This window comes from Nomascus leucogenys, chromosome 12 (genome assembly GCF_006542625.1).
Source record: "Nomascus leucogenys isolate Asia chromosome 12, Asia_NLE_v1, whole genome shotgun sequence".
Classification (NCBI taxonomy): domain Eukaryota; kingdom Metazoa; phylum Chordata; class Mammalia; order Primates; family Hylobatidae; genus Nomascus; species Nomascus leucogenys.
Window position 1 is genome coordinate 12,496,890 of NC_044392.1, and position 18,519 is coordinate 12,515,408.

Consider the following 18,519-nt stretch of genomic DNA (forward strand, 5'->3'; position numbering starts at 1 on the left):
CGGCTCTCTACAACCTCTGCCTCTCGGGTTCAAGAGATCTCCTGTCTCAGCCCCCTGAATAGCTGGATTACAGGGGTCCACCACCAAGCCCGGCTAATTTTTGTATTTTTAGTAGAGACGGGGTTTTGCCAGGTTGGCCAGGCTGGTCTCGAACTCCTAACCTCAAGTGATCCACTCGCCTTGCCTCCCAAAGTGCTGGGATTACAGGCGTGAGCCACCGCACCTGGCCTAGATTCTACATTTCTAAAAAGCTCCCAGGTGATGCCGACACTGATGGTCTTTGGATTCACTTCAGCAAGGTTGTAGCACCTGGCCAGTACCAGGTTTTTTTTTTTTTTTTAATCTTTTTTCCCTTTGCATCTCTATTACTTAGGAATACTTTATTTTCTGCTTTTTCCTATATAGAATGTTCTATTTCTTTTGTCATCTCCCGTGATTGAAAAGACACTAATTTTCTCCACTTCCATTCATGACTTTTGAGGGCAAAGCCCCTGACGGCTTCACTCACTACTGCAAATGTTGGCTGTCTACAGCTCTCAGAATATGACCCAAACTCCTTAGCATGGCCATGGCAGCCTCTGGCGAGTGTCCCCAGTGGCCTCACTGGCCATGACACTCCTCCCTGCTGCCTGTGATGCAGCTGCACTGGCCTCCGCTTGCTCCTTCACAGATGCCTGTTCCCTCCTGCCTTCTCTTCTCTTTCTATTCCTTCTGCCTTCACGGTCTGGCCAACCCCTCAGGGTTGTTTAGATGTCAGCTGAAACGTTGCTTCCTCAGGAAAACTCTCCCTAACTCCTCCACTTTATGTTCTGTTACAGCTCCCTAAACTTTGTCTTTCATTCATTTTTCCCCGTAAGTATTGATTGAGTGCCTACTATGTGCCAGGCACCATTCTAGACATCAGGGATACTGCCGTGAACGAAAGAGACGAAGGTTTCTGCCCTCATGGAGCTTAATTTCATAGATGTTCCTTCATAGCATTTCTCAGACTTATTATTTAAACTAATTGATTGTGGAAGCGTTTTTGTTCTGTCTCCCCCACGAAACAGTAAGCTCTGTGAGGACAGGGATCCGATCCACTTGTTGACTCTTGTAGCTCTAGGATATAAGATCACGCCTGGTATATTAATAGACGTTTGAGGGGTGAATTAATGCTATTTGTGGAAGTCAGGACTCTTTCATGTTGCAATCCATCTCAAACTAGCTACAGCAAAGAAAAAAAAAGAACAAGGGGGTAGATTTATCAGCTCACTAGCTGGGAAGGCTGTGGGCAGCTCTAGCATCCTGCACAGCTGGGCCCAGAGTCTTGCTCAGTGCCAACAGGGCTCCCTCTGCTCCCCTGCGTGTGCTGATCTTATTTTCTCCAGCTCTAGATGGATTTCCTCCATGTTGCCAGGGGAGATGGGTACTGACAGTTCCAAATTCACATATTCTCAGCTTAGCAACACCAGGAAAAAAAGAAAAGAAAAAAAAAGAAAAGCATTTGTTTCTCTCGGCATCTGCAGATACACAGGGCCCAGACACCTGGGGACTGGTCCAGCTTACATCCCCTAGCCCTTTTGCTCTGTCCAAAAGAAAAAAGCATTCTGATTGGCCAGGTCTGGGTGGTCCACCTCTCTCTGAGGGTCTGGGGAAGTCAGGTAGGCAGGGCACCACAGTTGACCTTTGCCCCAGGATGTCTCAGAGTTCAGGAGGTATTCCCCCGAAGGAATAACAGGTATTACCAACAAGAAGGAAGAAGTGTGCCACCTGGACAAATGCAGTAACTACCCCGTTTTTTTGCATAATGAGCTTCTTGCCTTCCTTACTTTTTGCAGCCAGTGCTTTTCATATCTCCCTCCCTCTCAGCCTGCCCCTTCTGTCTTTTTGTTAGTAACAGTTTCCTGAAGGTGCTGGCTTCATGCTGAGGATGAGCAATGGAGGAGTCCAAGGCATCTTGTGCCTGCTCTACACAAAGCTACATTTTGAGGACAGGGGCCTCAGGTGGCTTCTTCATACTTTGGGAAGCCCTGCACTATGGGCACCGTGGTAATGATCCACCGGAGAAGAGCGACACAGACTCAATCAGGTCATTTTGCCCCTCTAAGCCTGAAAAGCAGGTGAGTAGAACCCCCTTGCCCCCCACGACCCTCTGATTTCAGGCGTTGAGCTAGCGTTTCATGTAGAAGGGGGCTGCCCAGATGCCCACTTCCCTGGCTGTGTTCAAGGGCCAGGCCACAGACTAGAGCGCCTCTTCGTGCATGTGCAGTGCCCTCGGCATTTGCCTCATCAGTTTAGAGGCTCCAAGTCCCAGGGCCACACGGTTTTGAGGACACCACACACCGTTTTTGTATAACGCAGAGTTAGGGTCTAGATTTAGATCATTATAAGCCAGTTTATGCACTTGCATGAAAGTCCAGCGCCATATTCCCGAGTCAGGCAGGATATGGAGCCGTTCTCCACTGTGCAGGATCGTCCCAGGCTCCCAAAGCATCCAGTGTCCCTGGCTCCTGACCTAAATGCCAATGGCACATACCCCTTTAATCACTGTGACCGCCAAAAAGTGTCCCCCACAATTTTCTAAGTGCGTGCCGGGGGACTGTCTACACATGGCTTCTCATCTTTCGAAGGTTTTGAACCTGGGTTTACTGCTCCCCATACCCCCAAGTCCTGCCGGTACCCCAAGCCACTTCACTCCATCACGGATCCCCTCTCCAGGAACGTGGCAACTACAATGTAGATCAAGGGAAGAGTGACCTTTGTTTTGCTTAGAACTTTTCCAGTAGTTGCTCAGCATTTAGGAAAACCACCAGGAGCAAAGCTCCTTGAGGTATTTTTGTGCCAACACATCACAGTGTCTCAGGCTGCGTTTATGCCTGTGATGTTCAGTGACTGTACATCTACATATAAGCCTGTGGCCCCTTCGTGATGTCTGCAGTGCTGTCGTGATTGAGATCTCATCCTACATCATGTTCCCTTTATTTCTCCTTTATGTTACTGTCGGGCCCTTATTTGGATATTTTGACATTTGAACATGTTGGATGTTTGAAACTATATACATAGTAGGTAATATTATTTATGCATTTCTTTCTTTCTTTCTTTCTTTCTTTCTTTCTTTCTTTCTTTCTTTTTTTTGAGAAGGAGTCTTGCTCTGTTGCCCAGGCTGGAGTGCAGGGACGTAATCTCGGCTCACTGCAACCTCCACCTCCTGGGTTCAAGCAGTTCTTCTGTCTCAGCCTTCTGAGTAGCTGGACTATAGGTGTCCGCCACCACACCTGGCTAATTTTTGTATTTTAATAGAGATGGGGTTTCATCATGTTGGTCAGGCTGGTCTCGAACTCCAACCTCAAATGATCCGTCTGCCTGAGCCTCCCAAAGTGCTGGGATTACAGGCATGAGCCACCACACCCAGCCTCTTTATGTATTTATTTCAAGATTGTAAAGAGAATGTTATTTGGTTGGTGCAAAACATTTGTTATAAATATGAATTGGGTATGATAGACTTGAGAACAATGAGCCTAGAAGTTAGGCAGAGGTCAGCAACAAGAAGGGATATTTTTGTTGTTGTTGTTCAGAATGATCTTACTTTTTTTTTTTCTTTCTTTTTTTTTTTGAAACGGAGTCTTCCTCTGTCACCCAGGCTGAAGTGCAGTGGTGCAATCTCAGCTCACTGCAACCTCTGCCTCCTGGGTTCAAGCAATTCTCCTGCCTCAGCCTCCCTAATAGCGTGCCACAATGCGAAGCTAATTAATTTTTTGTGTGTTGTAATTTTTTTTTTTGTAGTTTTTAGTAGAGACGGGGTTTCTCCATGTTGGCCAGGCTGGTCTCAAACTCTTGAGTTTGAGTGATCCACCCGCCTCAGCCTAGTGCTGAGATTACAGGCATGAGCCACCATGCCCGGCCCAATCTTACTTTTCTTAATAACAGACCCATAGCAAAGACACAGGACCTGCCTTTCACCAGGCATGTCAGCCTTTGATACTGTTGGGGTCCCAAGAGCACCATGCTTCCGATTCCTCCACCTGTTACTCTCACAAGCATCGCACCGAGACATTTCTGCTCCCCACTCGGCCAGCCCTGGAGACGGAGAGTCCTGGCAGTGACAGACCGGCCAGGCTTGGAAAGGGCCCCTCCTCCACTCAGCGGTGGCTTTATCACTTGCTCAAGGCCACTGCTTTTCTCAGGATCTCCTGGAGTCCCTCCAGTTTTTCCCTGAATCCTTTATAGCTGTGAGGGACTCACACTTCATGGGCCTAGGACCAAATTCAAGACAGGCACTGGGGGCTTCCCAATCCCCTTTTCCCCAGACACAAGTCCCCTGAAATATTCTCCAGGCCAGGGCAGGCAGTCTGGCTGGAGGTGGTCTCCAAATCAACACAGCCCGCACTCCCCATCCGTGCTAGAGAAGAGCTGGGCGCCTTCTCTGAATCCCATAGCCATTCTTCTGTCCTAACCGCCCTCTTTCAGACTGCATGGAATCATGTTTGTTCTAGAAAACAGAGGAGCAGAAACAGGAGGTCTTCATTTGGATTATTTGGATTCCAAGCACAAGGTCCTCTCTCATGTCCCCACTTGAACCTTCTCTGGGTCTCGCCAGCTTATCATGTCGCCTGGTGAGTGGACTGTGCCGGGCTGGGCCTGCTCCTCCTGACAGCCTTGAGGACTGTCCCCGCATGTTGCTGCATCCCAAATAAACAGAATTCCAACTCCAAAGGCAGTGACAGATAATGTGGACTTTTTACTGAAGGTTTTGTGAGATGACACAGGAGTCATCATGCTCCCCACAAGTTTGTTCCCCCAAGTTCCCCATCCACAGCGGCTGCACACTCCTCTCCTTGCTCTCCGACCTTTTTTCCTTGCCTTCTCTTTCCGTGTGCTCCAGCCTCCTGCTGACACCCTCTCAAAGTCAGCGTGTAAAACCTGGGCATCCTTAGCCAGAGGTCCCCTAGGAGGCCTTGGTTCATCTCCCCACCCTCTCCTGATGGAAATACTTGTGGTCTTCAGCAAAGAGAAGTGAGTGTGCTATTTCCAGCTTCAGCCCAGCCCACAGCACCCTCGTCCCCTCCCCTCCAGGTAATGTCCTGGAGCCTGTCTGACTCTGTGGAAGGATGTCCACAAGTCCTGGGACTCACCTGGAACAGAGCCAGCCTGCCCAACCTTCTGCCTGGGGTGGCTGCTCCATCCACCCACTGTGGCACTCCCACCCATCCCTCCCAGGGGAAAGGTAGTCTTTGCCAAGCTCTTTCTCCACATCACTGTCTGCCACAGATGGCTTTCACTGCCGTAAGCCATACATGTTTCCAGGGCATGAGAGGGTGGAGGGTGCCACAAAGCCCTGGGCCGTTCTGGGCTGTCCCTGAGGCTGTATGACCCTGGACCTGCAATTCCAATGGACCAAACTTGCCCCCTCAGAGACATACCAGGAGCGGTGTCCTGCCAGGGCCAGGGGCTGACAGACAACCCTCAGAGCAGGGCCTTGTCTATTGAGATTGGGACCTGCTCACCTCCAGCTCCCCACATACATCTCCCCTCTGATCCCAGCTCTGATTTGAGTTGCCTCCCTCTCTGCCCGCTCACTAAGGGCTCCGGATTCCGGAGGGTCTAACATTGTTAGGAAACCCTGGCTAAACTGTTCCCACTCCAGCTGGCTTCAGACATTCCAGATTCTCGAAGCTGTGCAGTGCCGCTTGTCAAATGGTTCACTCCAAACGCCTCTGGAACTCATGCACATGTGTGGAGCGCCTTCCCGCACCTGGTAACCTGGGGTTACTAACTCAAGACCTGGCCTCCTAGCTCTCCACCATCAGTGATCAGAGCCCTTAGCTCACAGAGCCACAGGGACAATGGCTTTAGCAGCTGGGAGTTCGATGTGTGTTCCCTCTTCAGAAGCAAACCCTGGAAGGAAGATTCGCATGCAAGTGATTTAAGAAGAGTTCCCAGGAAGAGCCAGTAGGAGAGTGAGGCGTGGGGACCAAGAAAGGAAGGGGGTTAAGTAAGGGTGGGCTATTGATCAGTCTCCCACAGAGGGTGACTTTGGCCCAATCCCTTCACAGGACTTTGAGGCTGGTGCAGGTCACATGTCAGATGACCCTGTCCAGGGAGCAGTGGAGCTGCAGGTTTATAGCCCGAGCCCCTTAGTCACTGGTAAAGGTTGCCCTTGCCCCACATGCATTCCCAGGCACTTGCACCCTCCTTGCATTTACTTAAAATAGGTTCCAGGAGCCTGAGCTCAGCCTCTGGCAAAGATGGAGTGCAGGCTGTTAGAGGTGAAAGCACTCAGGTTGCTGGTGTGCAAAAGTGACCCGGGAGTATAGGGGCAGAATGCAGACAGCATCGGCTACAGAGTCTCTCTGTAATCATTTCTCAGTGCAAACTCTTCCTATCCCAGGCCTGCAAACCTCTCACGCTCCCCTGGCATGTTCCAGCCTCCACTCTCAGCCTCTTCCCGTCCTGGGAGCAGAGCCCCTTGCTTGCTGCAGGGTCTGTCGCCTGGCATCTGCTCACCAGCTGGTGAGGCAGGCCTGGAACCCGATCCAGTCCAAGGGCCTCTGCTCCCAGCTCTTCTCCCCTCCAGAAAAGGATTCAACCCCTTAAGAAATGGGAAGTCTGTTGAGGTTGGAGTTTCGTACATCCTTATAAAGGGGGATAGAAATCCCTTCCACATGAAGGGCAGCAAGGGCCTTGGGCATACCACCTGCCCCACAGAGCAGACAGCCTCTAGACCAGTGGGAATGTTTGCCCTGGGCAAAACCATCCTCTAAACCCTCACCTGTATGACCAGTGGATTTCTCTGAGCCCCCAGGGGAGCTCATGCCCTTCTGTTTCAGCACCAAGCTCTCCACCCACCACTCAGGCTAGGAGGGAATCACTGGTCCTTTGATGCTCCTCTTCTCCTCTTCATTATGTTTTGCTGTCTCCAGATGAAGTGTGGTGGAGAGACTTTGGGAGGCCAAAGCAGAGGATCACTTGAGGTCAGGAGTTCGAGACCAGGCTGGATAACATGGCAGAAACTCTGTCTGTACTAAAAACACAAAAATTAGCCAGGGGTGGTGGCACACGCCTGTGGTCCCAGCTACTCAGGACGCTGAGGCACAAGAATCGCAACTCTGATTTGGGTTGTAAAACCTGGGCATCCTTAGCCAGAGGCCCCCTAGGAGGCCTTGGTTCATCTCCCCACCCGGGCAGTAGAAATTACAGTGAGCTGAGGTCACCCCACTGCACTCCAGCCTGGGTGATGGAGCAAGACTCCATCTCAAAAAAAGAAAGTGTGGTGGAGAGGGCTTCCCACATCCCCACAGACGTATGGGTGTCTCACCCCAACTTGGGGTCAAGGTGTCACTGGGTTTTCATTTCAAAGGGTCACCGGTCAACTTTGTCTCTCCATCCTCCTCCTCACCATCTATCTCCTCCTATTCATGCCTCATCAAAAAAGAAGGCTGGCTTCTCTTTGGCCTCTCTGGGGCATTTCCTGTTCAGCTTCTCATGGGAGGTATAGTCAGTGTCCTCAGACAGGTGGATTCCCACTTTTCCAGGTCTCTCTTGGGTGGCTTGCTGTTTGGACATACCACCTTAACAGCCCTGGCCTCTGGCTGCATGTTAGAAACTGTCAGGAGTCCTGCCCCATCCCCTCTCAGATATGGAATTTTCTCGATTGCTAAGCTATTTCCTGCCTATCTGGGGCCACCAAACCCATTTTGAAACTCAATCTCCAGTCTGCAAACCTGGCTCTACACCTGGATAAATTGCAAGAAATCTTTCAGCTGCAAAAACAGAACACCAGCTCAAATTACTACAGGGAAAAAGGGGAATTTGCTGGTTCGTTCATTGAAAAAATCACGGAGGCAGTTAGCTTCAGGCTCAGCTGGATCCAGGTGCTTAAACAAAGAGTTGGTAAATGACAGCCTGTGAGCCAAATCTAGCCTGCCACCTGTTTTGTAAATAACTTTTTATTGGAACGCAGCCATGCTTATTTGTTTACATATTGTCTATGGCTGCTTGTACCCTACAACCACAGAGCTGAGTAGTTGCAACAGAGACCACATGGCCCACGAAGCTGAACATATTTCCTATTGGCTCTTTATAGAAAAAGTTTGCCAATCCCTGGCTTGAACAATATCATCAGGAATCTGCCTTTATCTCTCATTGCCTAAAGGCTGTCATTAGTGCCCTTGCCCTTCCCCCTAAACTACAAAGACTGAGAGTGGCTGAGGTGTGACTCCCCAAGTAAAGACTGGGGAGAAACATAAATGGCTTTGGAGCAGGCCAAAACAACAGATGTCTGCTCTACAGGCTCTGATCTTGCTTTCTGTGCAGTGACAAGCCATAAGCCACTTGGAATTTATCCTTCAGCTTGGTGGCATCCTGAATGAGACTGTCCCTGTCTCCTTGTTGTCAAGCCCAAAACAAGATCAACAAGTGATCATGGCTACAGCCCGACTATCACGATAGAGAGTGCTCAGTCAGCAGCACTGTTCCGGGGGCAGCGTGTGGATGAGGACATCTTCGCACCAGCCCCACGGCCCTATCCGATCTGCATAGAGCATGCCAAGCACACTTAATCATGTGCTGTTCAGTCCCTTGGGCTGGGGAGTCCCCTTGGGGAGCAATTCTAGTCTTGCCAATTGAAGTTCTGTGGGTAAAATAATTCTTAAACTCTCACCATTTTTTGGTGAGATGATCTCAAAACAGAAAATCCAAAAACTGAGAAGAACTTTTCCTGCCACCCTCCTGCCACCGAGGATGCTTCTTGATCTTTGCTGGGGTAGCTGGGCACAGGAGGAAGTACGCCCTCTAGACATGACTGTTCAGTTTCAGAAGACAGCAATCAAGGTGTGCCAGTTTCAAAGAGCATCCCACGCTGAGTCATCTCCAGAAGGGCGGGTTGGTGGGCAGTGTTTTCTATGAACTGCACTGGGGTGCAGGTGTCATATTTTATTTGGACATCCTGTGCCATCTTGGGCCAGAGGAATCATGCCCTAATTAGCCCCAGCATCTGTTCCCTCCCCAAGGCCTAAAATCATCATGCGTGGACTCAGTGCCGCGGGGTAGCCTTTTTGAAACAGTACCAACTGCTTCCACAGACCATGTATGAGGCACAAGGAATCCTGTACAATACCTAATAATTGGGGCAATTTCTGTCATTCCTAGATAATGGCGTTTGGGCCAAAGGAGAAACTTTGTACCCTTCCTGCCAAGAGACCTACTTCTTCCCTTTCACTGTCAACCACAGCTAGACATCTTCCTAGCAAAGCTCTTTGCCAGTCCCCCACATTCATCTGGGGCAGAGAGGTAGATTTGGGTTATATAATTCAACGCTATAAGTACAGCTTCTGAGCATTGCCCTAGGCTGTCAGCCAAGCCTCTTTTCCAGACCCTTTTGCCATTCCAAATGGTCTACGCTCCCTCATTAAAGATGGTCTTGGTGATCCGAGGACATGACCTTTGTAACATAGCAGCTGCACCTTCGGAGCACATGAAAACAACGTTAGAATTACAGGCCACTGGAGCATCCCCCGGGCATGCTTCCCAATACCCAATCCAGTGCTGGTAAGTGAAGGGTGCAACAGCCCACACCTGAAGGGTGCTCCAAATTCACATTCCTTAGATGTATTCTGATAACCCATATCAGCATTAAAAATGCTGGTCTGGGTCTGCTGCGGTGGCCAACACTTATAATCCCAGCACTTTGGGAGGCCAAGGCAGGAGGATCACTTGAGCCCAGGAGTTTAAGACCAGCCTGGGCAACATACTGAGAACTCACCTCTACAAAAAAAAAAAAAAATTAAAATTAACTGGGCATGGTGGCATGCACCTGTAGTCTCAGCTACTCAGGAGTCTAAGGTAGAGGGATCACTTGAGGCTGGGAGGTTGAGGCTACAGTGAGCCATGATCAAGCCACTGTTTTTCAGTATTTCAGCCTGAGTAACAGAGCAAGACCCTGTCTCAAAAAAAAAAAAAAAAAAAAAAAAAAAAAGCTGGTCTGTTCATGGAATATTGGGCCTTACTGCCAAATGGCCACTGATGAGCAACATCACAATTTTATTATCCCCATCGACCTGATATAACACCACCTTCCATTTGTTTGTCCTAGATCAAGATTGTCTGCCGGCATTCTTTCCTTTAGGGAACCACCTCTCCCTCATTCCATGTGGCTTAGGGGGCACTGATCCCCACTCAGTCCTCATCCTCAAGACCCAAAGGTGGGTGTGTGACATGGGCCTGCAAATCAAACTACTCCATTTCCAATCTCTAGCCATAGTGATTAGTTCACGGATGGGCACATGACCAAGCTGAGCCAATCAGAATCTTCCCTGGGAGTTTTCTGTCAGAACTATCAAGAAAATGCTCCTGTATTCTCTGAGAGTGGAAGATGGAGCTGCCTTAGCCATTTTCACTGTCCATGTGAAGGAATAATTCTGCAATAGAAGAGAATGAGGCCAACAAGTAATGTGAACCAGAGAATAAACCAAGATGAGAGATGGAGAGGGATGGAGACAGGCACAGAAACAGAGAGAAACGTGATGACCGTTATTTGAGTCCTTGAACCCAGCCATTTCTGAGTATCTAGTCTAGGCTTTGAGAAAATAAAATATTATAAGCCCCAGTCTATTATTTCACCTTTGTTTAACATTGTAATTGAAACCAGAGGTTTCAATCCCAATAAATAAGGAAACTTCAGAGAATGAACAGTTATTGACACAGTGCTTTTGAGAATGCAAAACACTGGACTGGACATAATTGTTTGTGTGGCAAAAATTAGGAGTAAGGTGAAAGGTACAAAGCACAGAGAAAGACACATATACACACACACACAGAGAGAGAGAGAGAGAGAGAAAGAGAGAGACTATTAACCATATGGAGTTAAGATCTTATTTCAAATTACATTTATTCTTATTTTATACCTTGTCATCATGATATTGAGTAGTTTGTATGCATGAAGCTCTCCTCTGACATTCTACTCTAACTGCAATGGTTTATTGTTTTACAACCCTTAACCCTGAGACTATGATGCTTGTTTATTGTAGAAAATTGTATTTACTCCTTGTAAGTTTGTTATAAGGAATTGAACTTTCCAGCAACCCTGTAATATTTCACCTGAGCTGAGTATGACTTCAGTGCTCTTGTTTTATTTAAACCAAACAGCAGTACAAGGCTGGTGTAGTTTCTTGGTGTTGGGAAAAAAGTATTTGTAAAGTGTTTTATTTTTCCCCCTTGCTTAAGTTATACAAGAAAAACAAATACTGGTTATAACGGACTCACATTAAAAGCACAATGCACAATTTAAACTTTTTCTTCCACACCCTGGGCTTTTGAGTTATGTCAACCAATATATTGTCCTTTCTTGTTCAGGTGCAACAGAAAGAATCTTGAGTAATACAGCTTCCGAGGCGGAGTGGTGAAGGAGGCAAGGGCTAGGTGGGTCAGCAGGGTGAGGTGGGAGCATGGACTAGCTGATCCCTACTGTTCCTAATACTCTGTCCTCTTTCAGGGCCTGAGGCTGCCCCTGACATTTGCAAGATACCTGGATACCATCTCTGAGCTAACATCGATTTCTAGAACTCCAGAATGACACCGTGATGCCGTGGTCAGAGTGGGAATGTATGGGGTCAGGGTAAACGGAGCTGTTGACCTGAGTCCACCCCGCAGAAGGCCCAGCAAGGCCCCAACCCTATCTTGCAGTCATTCTCCTGGTTTCTGAAGGTGTCGTTGAAATCCATAGCACCAGCAGCCTGCATTCCCACACCAGATCCTTGGTCTACGTGGATTAAGAGCTTTCTTTTTTTTCCAGAGGAAGGACCTAGTGTGATCTCCTGCCTTCTCCTTCCCTAGCCAAACAAAATAAAAGCTATACTACATCCCTGGGATAATTAGAGATGTTAGTGAAACCACTAACAACTTGAAATATACAGAATTGGTGATTCCTATCACACACCAGCTAATTCTCCAATTTGGCTGTAGCCAAAGAAAGACAGGCCTTGGAAACTGGCAGTGGATCACCGTATGGTTCGTTAGTGACAACAATTTGTGGCTGCTGCCCCAGACCTGGTCAGATCACATGTGTACCCCTAGCTGTCTTCCTGGCTACCTCTCCTAAAGGTTGCCTGTGGCTGTCTGGTTGAACCGTCGGTTCTGAACAACCACACCCCCTGGCAGTGCCAGTGCCAGGAGAGACTGCAGCCTCCTCGATGGATGCCTTCTTGTTCCCTCTCATGCCAGGTGCCCTTTGTTCCTAGGTGTGTTGCTCACCATGTCTCAGATGCCACCACGCTGGCTCACTTCACAGATGTGATGGAATCTGGTCACAGCTGACACTGGCCTTGCTCCACACTTCTGGATGATTTCACTCTGAGATACAATCTAAGCATGCAAGGAAGGAAAAAATTTCTCATAAACAACCATATCAGTCAAAAAATGCACACCTGAAGCATAGAAAAATGTACAAAATCCTGGATGCACTGGTAATCCCAGCACTTTGGAAGGTCAAGGCAGGAAGATCACTTGAGCTCAGGAGTTTGAGACCAGCCTGGGCAACATAGTGAGACTGCTTCTCTACAAAACAGAACAAAACAAAACAAAACAAAACAAAACAAAAAGTAGCCAAGTGTGGTGGCACATGCCTGTAGTCCCAGCTACTCAGGAGGCTGAGGTGGGAGGATCAACTCAGCCTGGGAGGTGGAGGCTGCAGTAAGCTGTGTTTGCACCACTACATTCCAGCCTGGGCAATAGGGCAAGACCCTGTCTCAAACAAAAAAATCAAAGAAAAATGTACGAAATCATTGTTGACATCTGACTTGAGTGTTTCTTTCAACACATGAGGAGAGTAGCCAGAGAAATGGCTGAACCCAAACAGCACCTTAGTAAGCAAAGGCCTTTTCATGTGGGCATTCACTGCACCCCAAATGGCTACCTGCTAAAGGCCAGGAGGCAAACCTCTTCCAACCCCCTAGCACTTTCTCTGGCCTGGTTGTCTCCTCTCATCTCTTGCAGTAGTCTGCCTCTACCTCCTTGGACTCTGGTACAAGCTATCAGCTGTTCAATCCCTCAGTTTCTCTCCAGATGAGGAAGGCTGGGGTGGAGATGGGCACCACTTGTTGGTGGAATATCAACGAGAAAGACAGACTTTTCATACTGCCAAGATCCATCCCCTCTTGGCATATGGCCTGTGTCATGATGCGGAAAGAGCTTTTGTCTGGTGACAAGTCAGGTGACCACATGTCCCTTTGGTTACCCTGGTCATCGTACATCACATGCTTCAGGAAGGCAGATATGGGCACAGAGAAGAACTTGCACCCCCATAGTTGTCATTTCTATCTCGAAGTGGTTGCCACGGTTTCCCCCTGATTTGGAGCTGGTATTCCAAATTCCATCCTCTCTCAGGCTGATCAATCTTCATTTCTTTGTGCCATAAATCTGCAAGCTTGGCAGTCCTAGTGAAGTTATACTCTGAAGTTTGAAAGGAACAATTTAACCAAGATGCAGCTGGGTATCACTCCATGGGGAGAAAATCCCAGACAAGGCCCAGCCTTTAACCCACACGTGATTGGGTCCTCTTGAGCCATTGCATCTGACACCCAAGACCAGACTTGAAGTCAGTCCCTACATACCATGAAATGCCCCTCAGTACAAACCCAACTCCAAAGTGACTGAACATTTCTTGAAGAGCTGGAGAAGGTTATATGACCCTATGCGCAGCAGAATCCCTTGAGAATCTCCTTCAAAATCCATGCCCCTTTAGCATCTCTCCCAAAGGCATTAGCCACAGTTTTCTCCTTCTCATTCCCCTTCTCCCGCCCACTGTCCACTCCACAGCCTCTCCCTGCCAGGCTGGCTCTGGCCCTCCTCTGTTTTGTATATAAAAATCCTGCCAGCCTGAATATACCATTCAGCAAATGAGAAGCCAGCCAAAGGGTGCTCTGCAAAACAAAAGCACAGTCATTAGCTAAACAGCTCAGCTAACCAAAACATTGTTCCCCAAGTGTGCCCTGGTGGACCTCAGTTTATCCTACCACTCCATGTTCAAAAGCCCGAATATATCTATGTTAAGCCTTGTCCTATTTTTAAAAATAAAATTTCTATTCCTCTCCCCAGCCCGTCTTTCTGTCCCTGTTCTCAGTGTGCGAGGTTATGAAAGTAGATTTAAAAGCTCTGCCCTGGCCAAAGTTGAGACGGCATCACTCTTTCACCACCATTTGCAACTCCAAACTTTTATGTGTTTTTACTAAACTGCCCTCCAAACCAGCATGTCCAACAGAACTTTCTGCATTGAGAGAAATGTTCTCTACAGGCACTGTCCAGTATGGAAGCCACTAGCCCATGTAAGCATTGAGAACTTGGAACTGACTAGGGTGACTGAGGAACCAAATTTCCAATTTTATTTAATTTTAGTTTAAATAGCCCCATGTCGCTAGTGTCTACCGTATTGGATAGCACAACTCTAGCTTAATTCCTCCAATGACAATAAGAGGCATTATATGAAACTGTCAAAAAATATTTAAAGTCACTGTAGGCTGGGCGCAATCGCTCGCGCCTGTAATCCCAGCATGTTGGGAGGCCGAGGCGGCCAGATCACCTGAGGTTGGGAGTTCGAGACCAGCCTGACCAACATAGTGAAACTCCTAAATACAAAACACTAAAAATAAACACAAAAAATTAGCCGGGCATGGTGATGGGCGTTTGTAATCCCAGCTACTCGGGAGGCTGAGGCAGGAGAATCGCTTGAACCCAGGAGGCGGAAGTTGTAGTGAGCCAGGATCACACCACTGCACTCCTGGGTGACAGAGCAAGACTCTGTCTCAAAAAAATAAATAAATAAAATAAATTCACTGTAGGCTAGTATCCAGGATGTTCACTAGTTCATGTATTATCCTCTCACTAGAAGAAATTTTTCTTAGGTCTAAGGAACTGAAAAAACAAAGCTGCTCCTTAACACCTAGTTTAGTTTATTTTGGTTTTTAATCTTAAGGATACCTGGGAATCACATAATCAAGCCTGTTTCCCTTTTTCCTTTGACTGTCAGGAAGCTCCGTCATATTTAGAATCCATCTCTACTATGAGTACCTTTGGATCTTAATATTACCCTCGGTTCCATTTCTTTTTTCTGCCCTGTTGTCTTTTTTAAAAAGTGTATAGTTCAATAATTTTTATTTATTTATGTATTGATTTTCCAAGACAGAGTCTTGCTCTGTCACCCAGGCTGGAGTGTGGTGGCACAATCTCGGCTCGCTGCAACCTCTGCCTCCACTCCCAGGTTTAAGCAATTCTCTTGCCTCAGCCTCTGGAGTAGCTGGGATTACAGGCACGTACCACCACCTTCAGCTAATTTTTTTTGTATTTTTAGTAGAAATGGGGCTTCACCATGTTGGCCAGGCTGGTCTCGAACTTCTGACCTCGTGACTCACCCTCCTTGGCCTCCCAAAGTGCTGGGATTACGGATGTGAGCCACCGCGCCTGGCCAGTTCGATAATTTTTAGTAAATTTATAGAATTGTGCAACTATCACCATGATTTAGTTTTAAAACGTTTTTATCATCCCCCAAAGAATCCTTGTGCTCATTTCCAGTCAGTTCCTTTTCCCACAGTCAATCACTAATTGACTTTCTGTCTCCATAGATTTTCTTTTCCTGGACATTTTATACAAATGGAATCATACAATATATGATTTTTGTGTCTAGTTTCTTTCACTGAGCATAATGTTTTTGAGCTTCATCTGTAGCATCTATCCATATTGCATTCCTTTTTATTGCCAAATAGTATTCTACTTTATGGACATACTCCATTTTGTTTATCCATTCACAGTTGATAAACGTTTGGGTTGTTTCTACTGTTTGGCTATTACAAATAATGCTGCTATGAGCATTCTCATATAAATCCGTCTGTGGACATATGTTTTCATTTGTCTTGGGCAGATAGATACCTAGGAGTGAAATTACTGGGTCACATGGTAAATTTATGTGAAGAATCTGACAAACTGTCTGCAAAGTATGGCACCATTTTACATTCCCATAAGCGACGTATGAGAGTTCCAGTTTCTCCACATCCTCACCAACACTTGTTATTGCCTATGTTTTCTATTATAGCCTTTCCAGTGGGTGTGAAGTGGTATCTTGCTGGGGTTTTAATTTGTATTTCTCTAATGACTAATGATGTTGAGCATCTTTTCAAGTGCTTATTGGCCATTTATACTTGATCTTTGGTGAAATGTCTCTTCAGTTCTTATGCCTTATTTTATTTTATTTTTTGAGACAGAGTCTCACTCTATCGCCCAGGCTGGAGTGCAGTGGCACAATCTTGGCTCACTGCAACCTCTGCTTCCTGGGTTCAAGGGATTCTCCTGCCTCAGCTTCCCATGTAGCTGAGATTACAAGTACTTGCCACCACACCTGGCTAATTTTTGTATTTTTGGTAGAGATGGGGTTTCACCATGTTGGCCAGGCTGGTCTCGAACTCCTGACCTCAAGTGATTCACCCACCTCAGCATCCCAAAGTGCTGGGATTATAGGCATGAGCCACTGCGTCCATCTGCAATTTTTTTTAATTTTAGTTTTAATTTTTATTTCTTTTTATTTTATTATTTATTTATTTATTTATTTATTCGAGAAAAGGTCTTGCTCTGTTTGCAGGCTGGAGTGCAATGACGCAATCTTGACTCACTGCAATCTGCACCTCCCAGGCTCAAGCAATTCACCTGTGTCAGCCTCCCATGAATTTTTTTTTTTTTTTTTTTTTTTTTTTTTTAACGGAGTTTCCACCTTGTTGTCCAGGCTGGAGCGCAGTGGCATGGTCTCGGCTCACTGCAACCTCCACTTCCCAGGTTCAAAGGATTCTCCTGCCTCAGCCTCCCAAGTAGCTGGGATTACAGGCGCACGCCACCACGCCCGGCTAATTTTTTTTTTTTTTTTTTTTGTATTTTTAGTAGAGACGGGGTTTCGCCATATTGGCCAGGCTAGTCTTGAACTCCTGACCTGAGGTGATGAGCCTGCTTCAACTTCCCAAAGTGCTGGGATTACAGGTGTGAGCCACCCGCTCCCGGCCATCCCACGCAATTTTAAATTGAGTTATTTGCCTTCTTATTAGTTAGTTGTTAAGAGTTCTTTACATGTTCTGGGTACAAATCTTTTTATTAGATATATGATTTACAAATATTTTCTCCCAGTCTGTGGTTTGTCTTTCCACTTTCCTAATGGTATTCTTTGGATTGAGAAGTTTTTAATCTTTATAAAGTCCAACTTTTCCTTTTTTTAATTATTTGTGCTTTTTGGTATTGTATTTAAGAACTCTGCCTAACCCAAAGTCATGAAGAACTATTACTATGTTTTCTTACAAGAGTTGTATAATTTTGTATCTTACATTTAGGTCTATGACCCATTTCCAGTTAATTTTTACACATGGCATGAGACAACAGTCTAAATTCATATTTTCTGCATGTGGATATTCAATTGTGTCAGAGCCATTTGTTGAAAAGACTATCCTTTCCCCATTGAATTTCCTTGGCACTTTTGTGGAAAATCAATTGGCCGTAAGTGTAAGGGTTTATTTCTGGACTCTCATTTCTGTTCCATTGATTTGATGTCTATCCCATGCCAGTAGCACACTGTCTTGATTCCTGTTCTTGTTGTCATTTTTTCTCTTTCTTCATATATTTATCTTTAATTTTATGTAACTGGGAGAATAGGTCCTCCCCTTTCCCTTTCCCCAAATTGATATCAGCCCTTGGCAAGGATGTAATTGAGGCTCCCTAAAATCAAACCATCAAAGCCTCTCTTGCAAAAATTATTGAGAAATCATTAAAGGGACTATGACCACATTCTTATTCGAACAAACCCGGAAGGGGATCAAGAAAGGAAGAGACATCTACCCTTGCCACAATAATCGGATTTACTGATTCCCAGGGAATAGAGAAGACACACTGCTAATTATGAGGCAATTAAGGAATTATTTCCTTTCTCAATGTGGCTTTAGAATCTACTAGACCTAAGAAGTAATGTCTGTGTTTGAGCTATGGATACGAATGCATTTTATTTAGCAGGTTCAGTATGTAAAGAAGCCAATGGAAATATTGGATATTGAAAAGAAAGCCCTATTAAACGGCCCTCACCCGTCTTGAAGGATGGGCTGTCAAATGCCAACACCACAAGAATGATCTTGGGAGGAGGTTCCAACTCGAGCATTACTGATGCTGATGCAACTTGACGAAGCCTGCAGACATGACTCCAAAGGAGTTGTGCTGACTTGGGGAATTGCACAGGGGAAAGGAAGGAATCCAGGAGACTGTTGGGGAAGGAAGGGATTTTCTGAAAGTGAAAAAAGCTGCACTGGTGGGCGTGGGAAGGGTTGATGAAGAATGCAGTTGGAGAGAGGCTGTCTAATGGAGGACAGGAGAGAGAAGATAGCCCTCCACTCTTAGGTACTTTTCTCTTTGGTCTCTGGGAAAATCCTCGTTATTACCCAGCTACCACATTCTCTTCCTGCATTGTAATTCCTCTTTCAAGTTGCACTGCCCTTCATTAAAGCAAGTAAATATGGCAGCCGAGTGTTGGGCAAT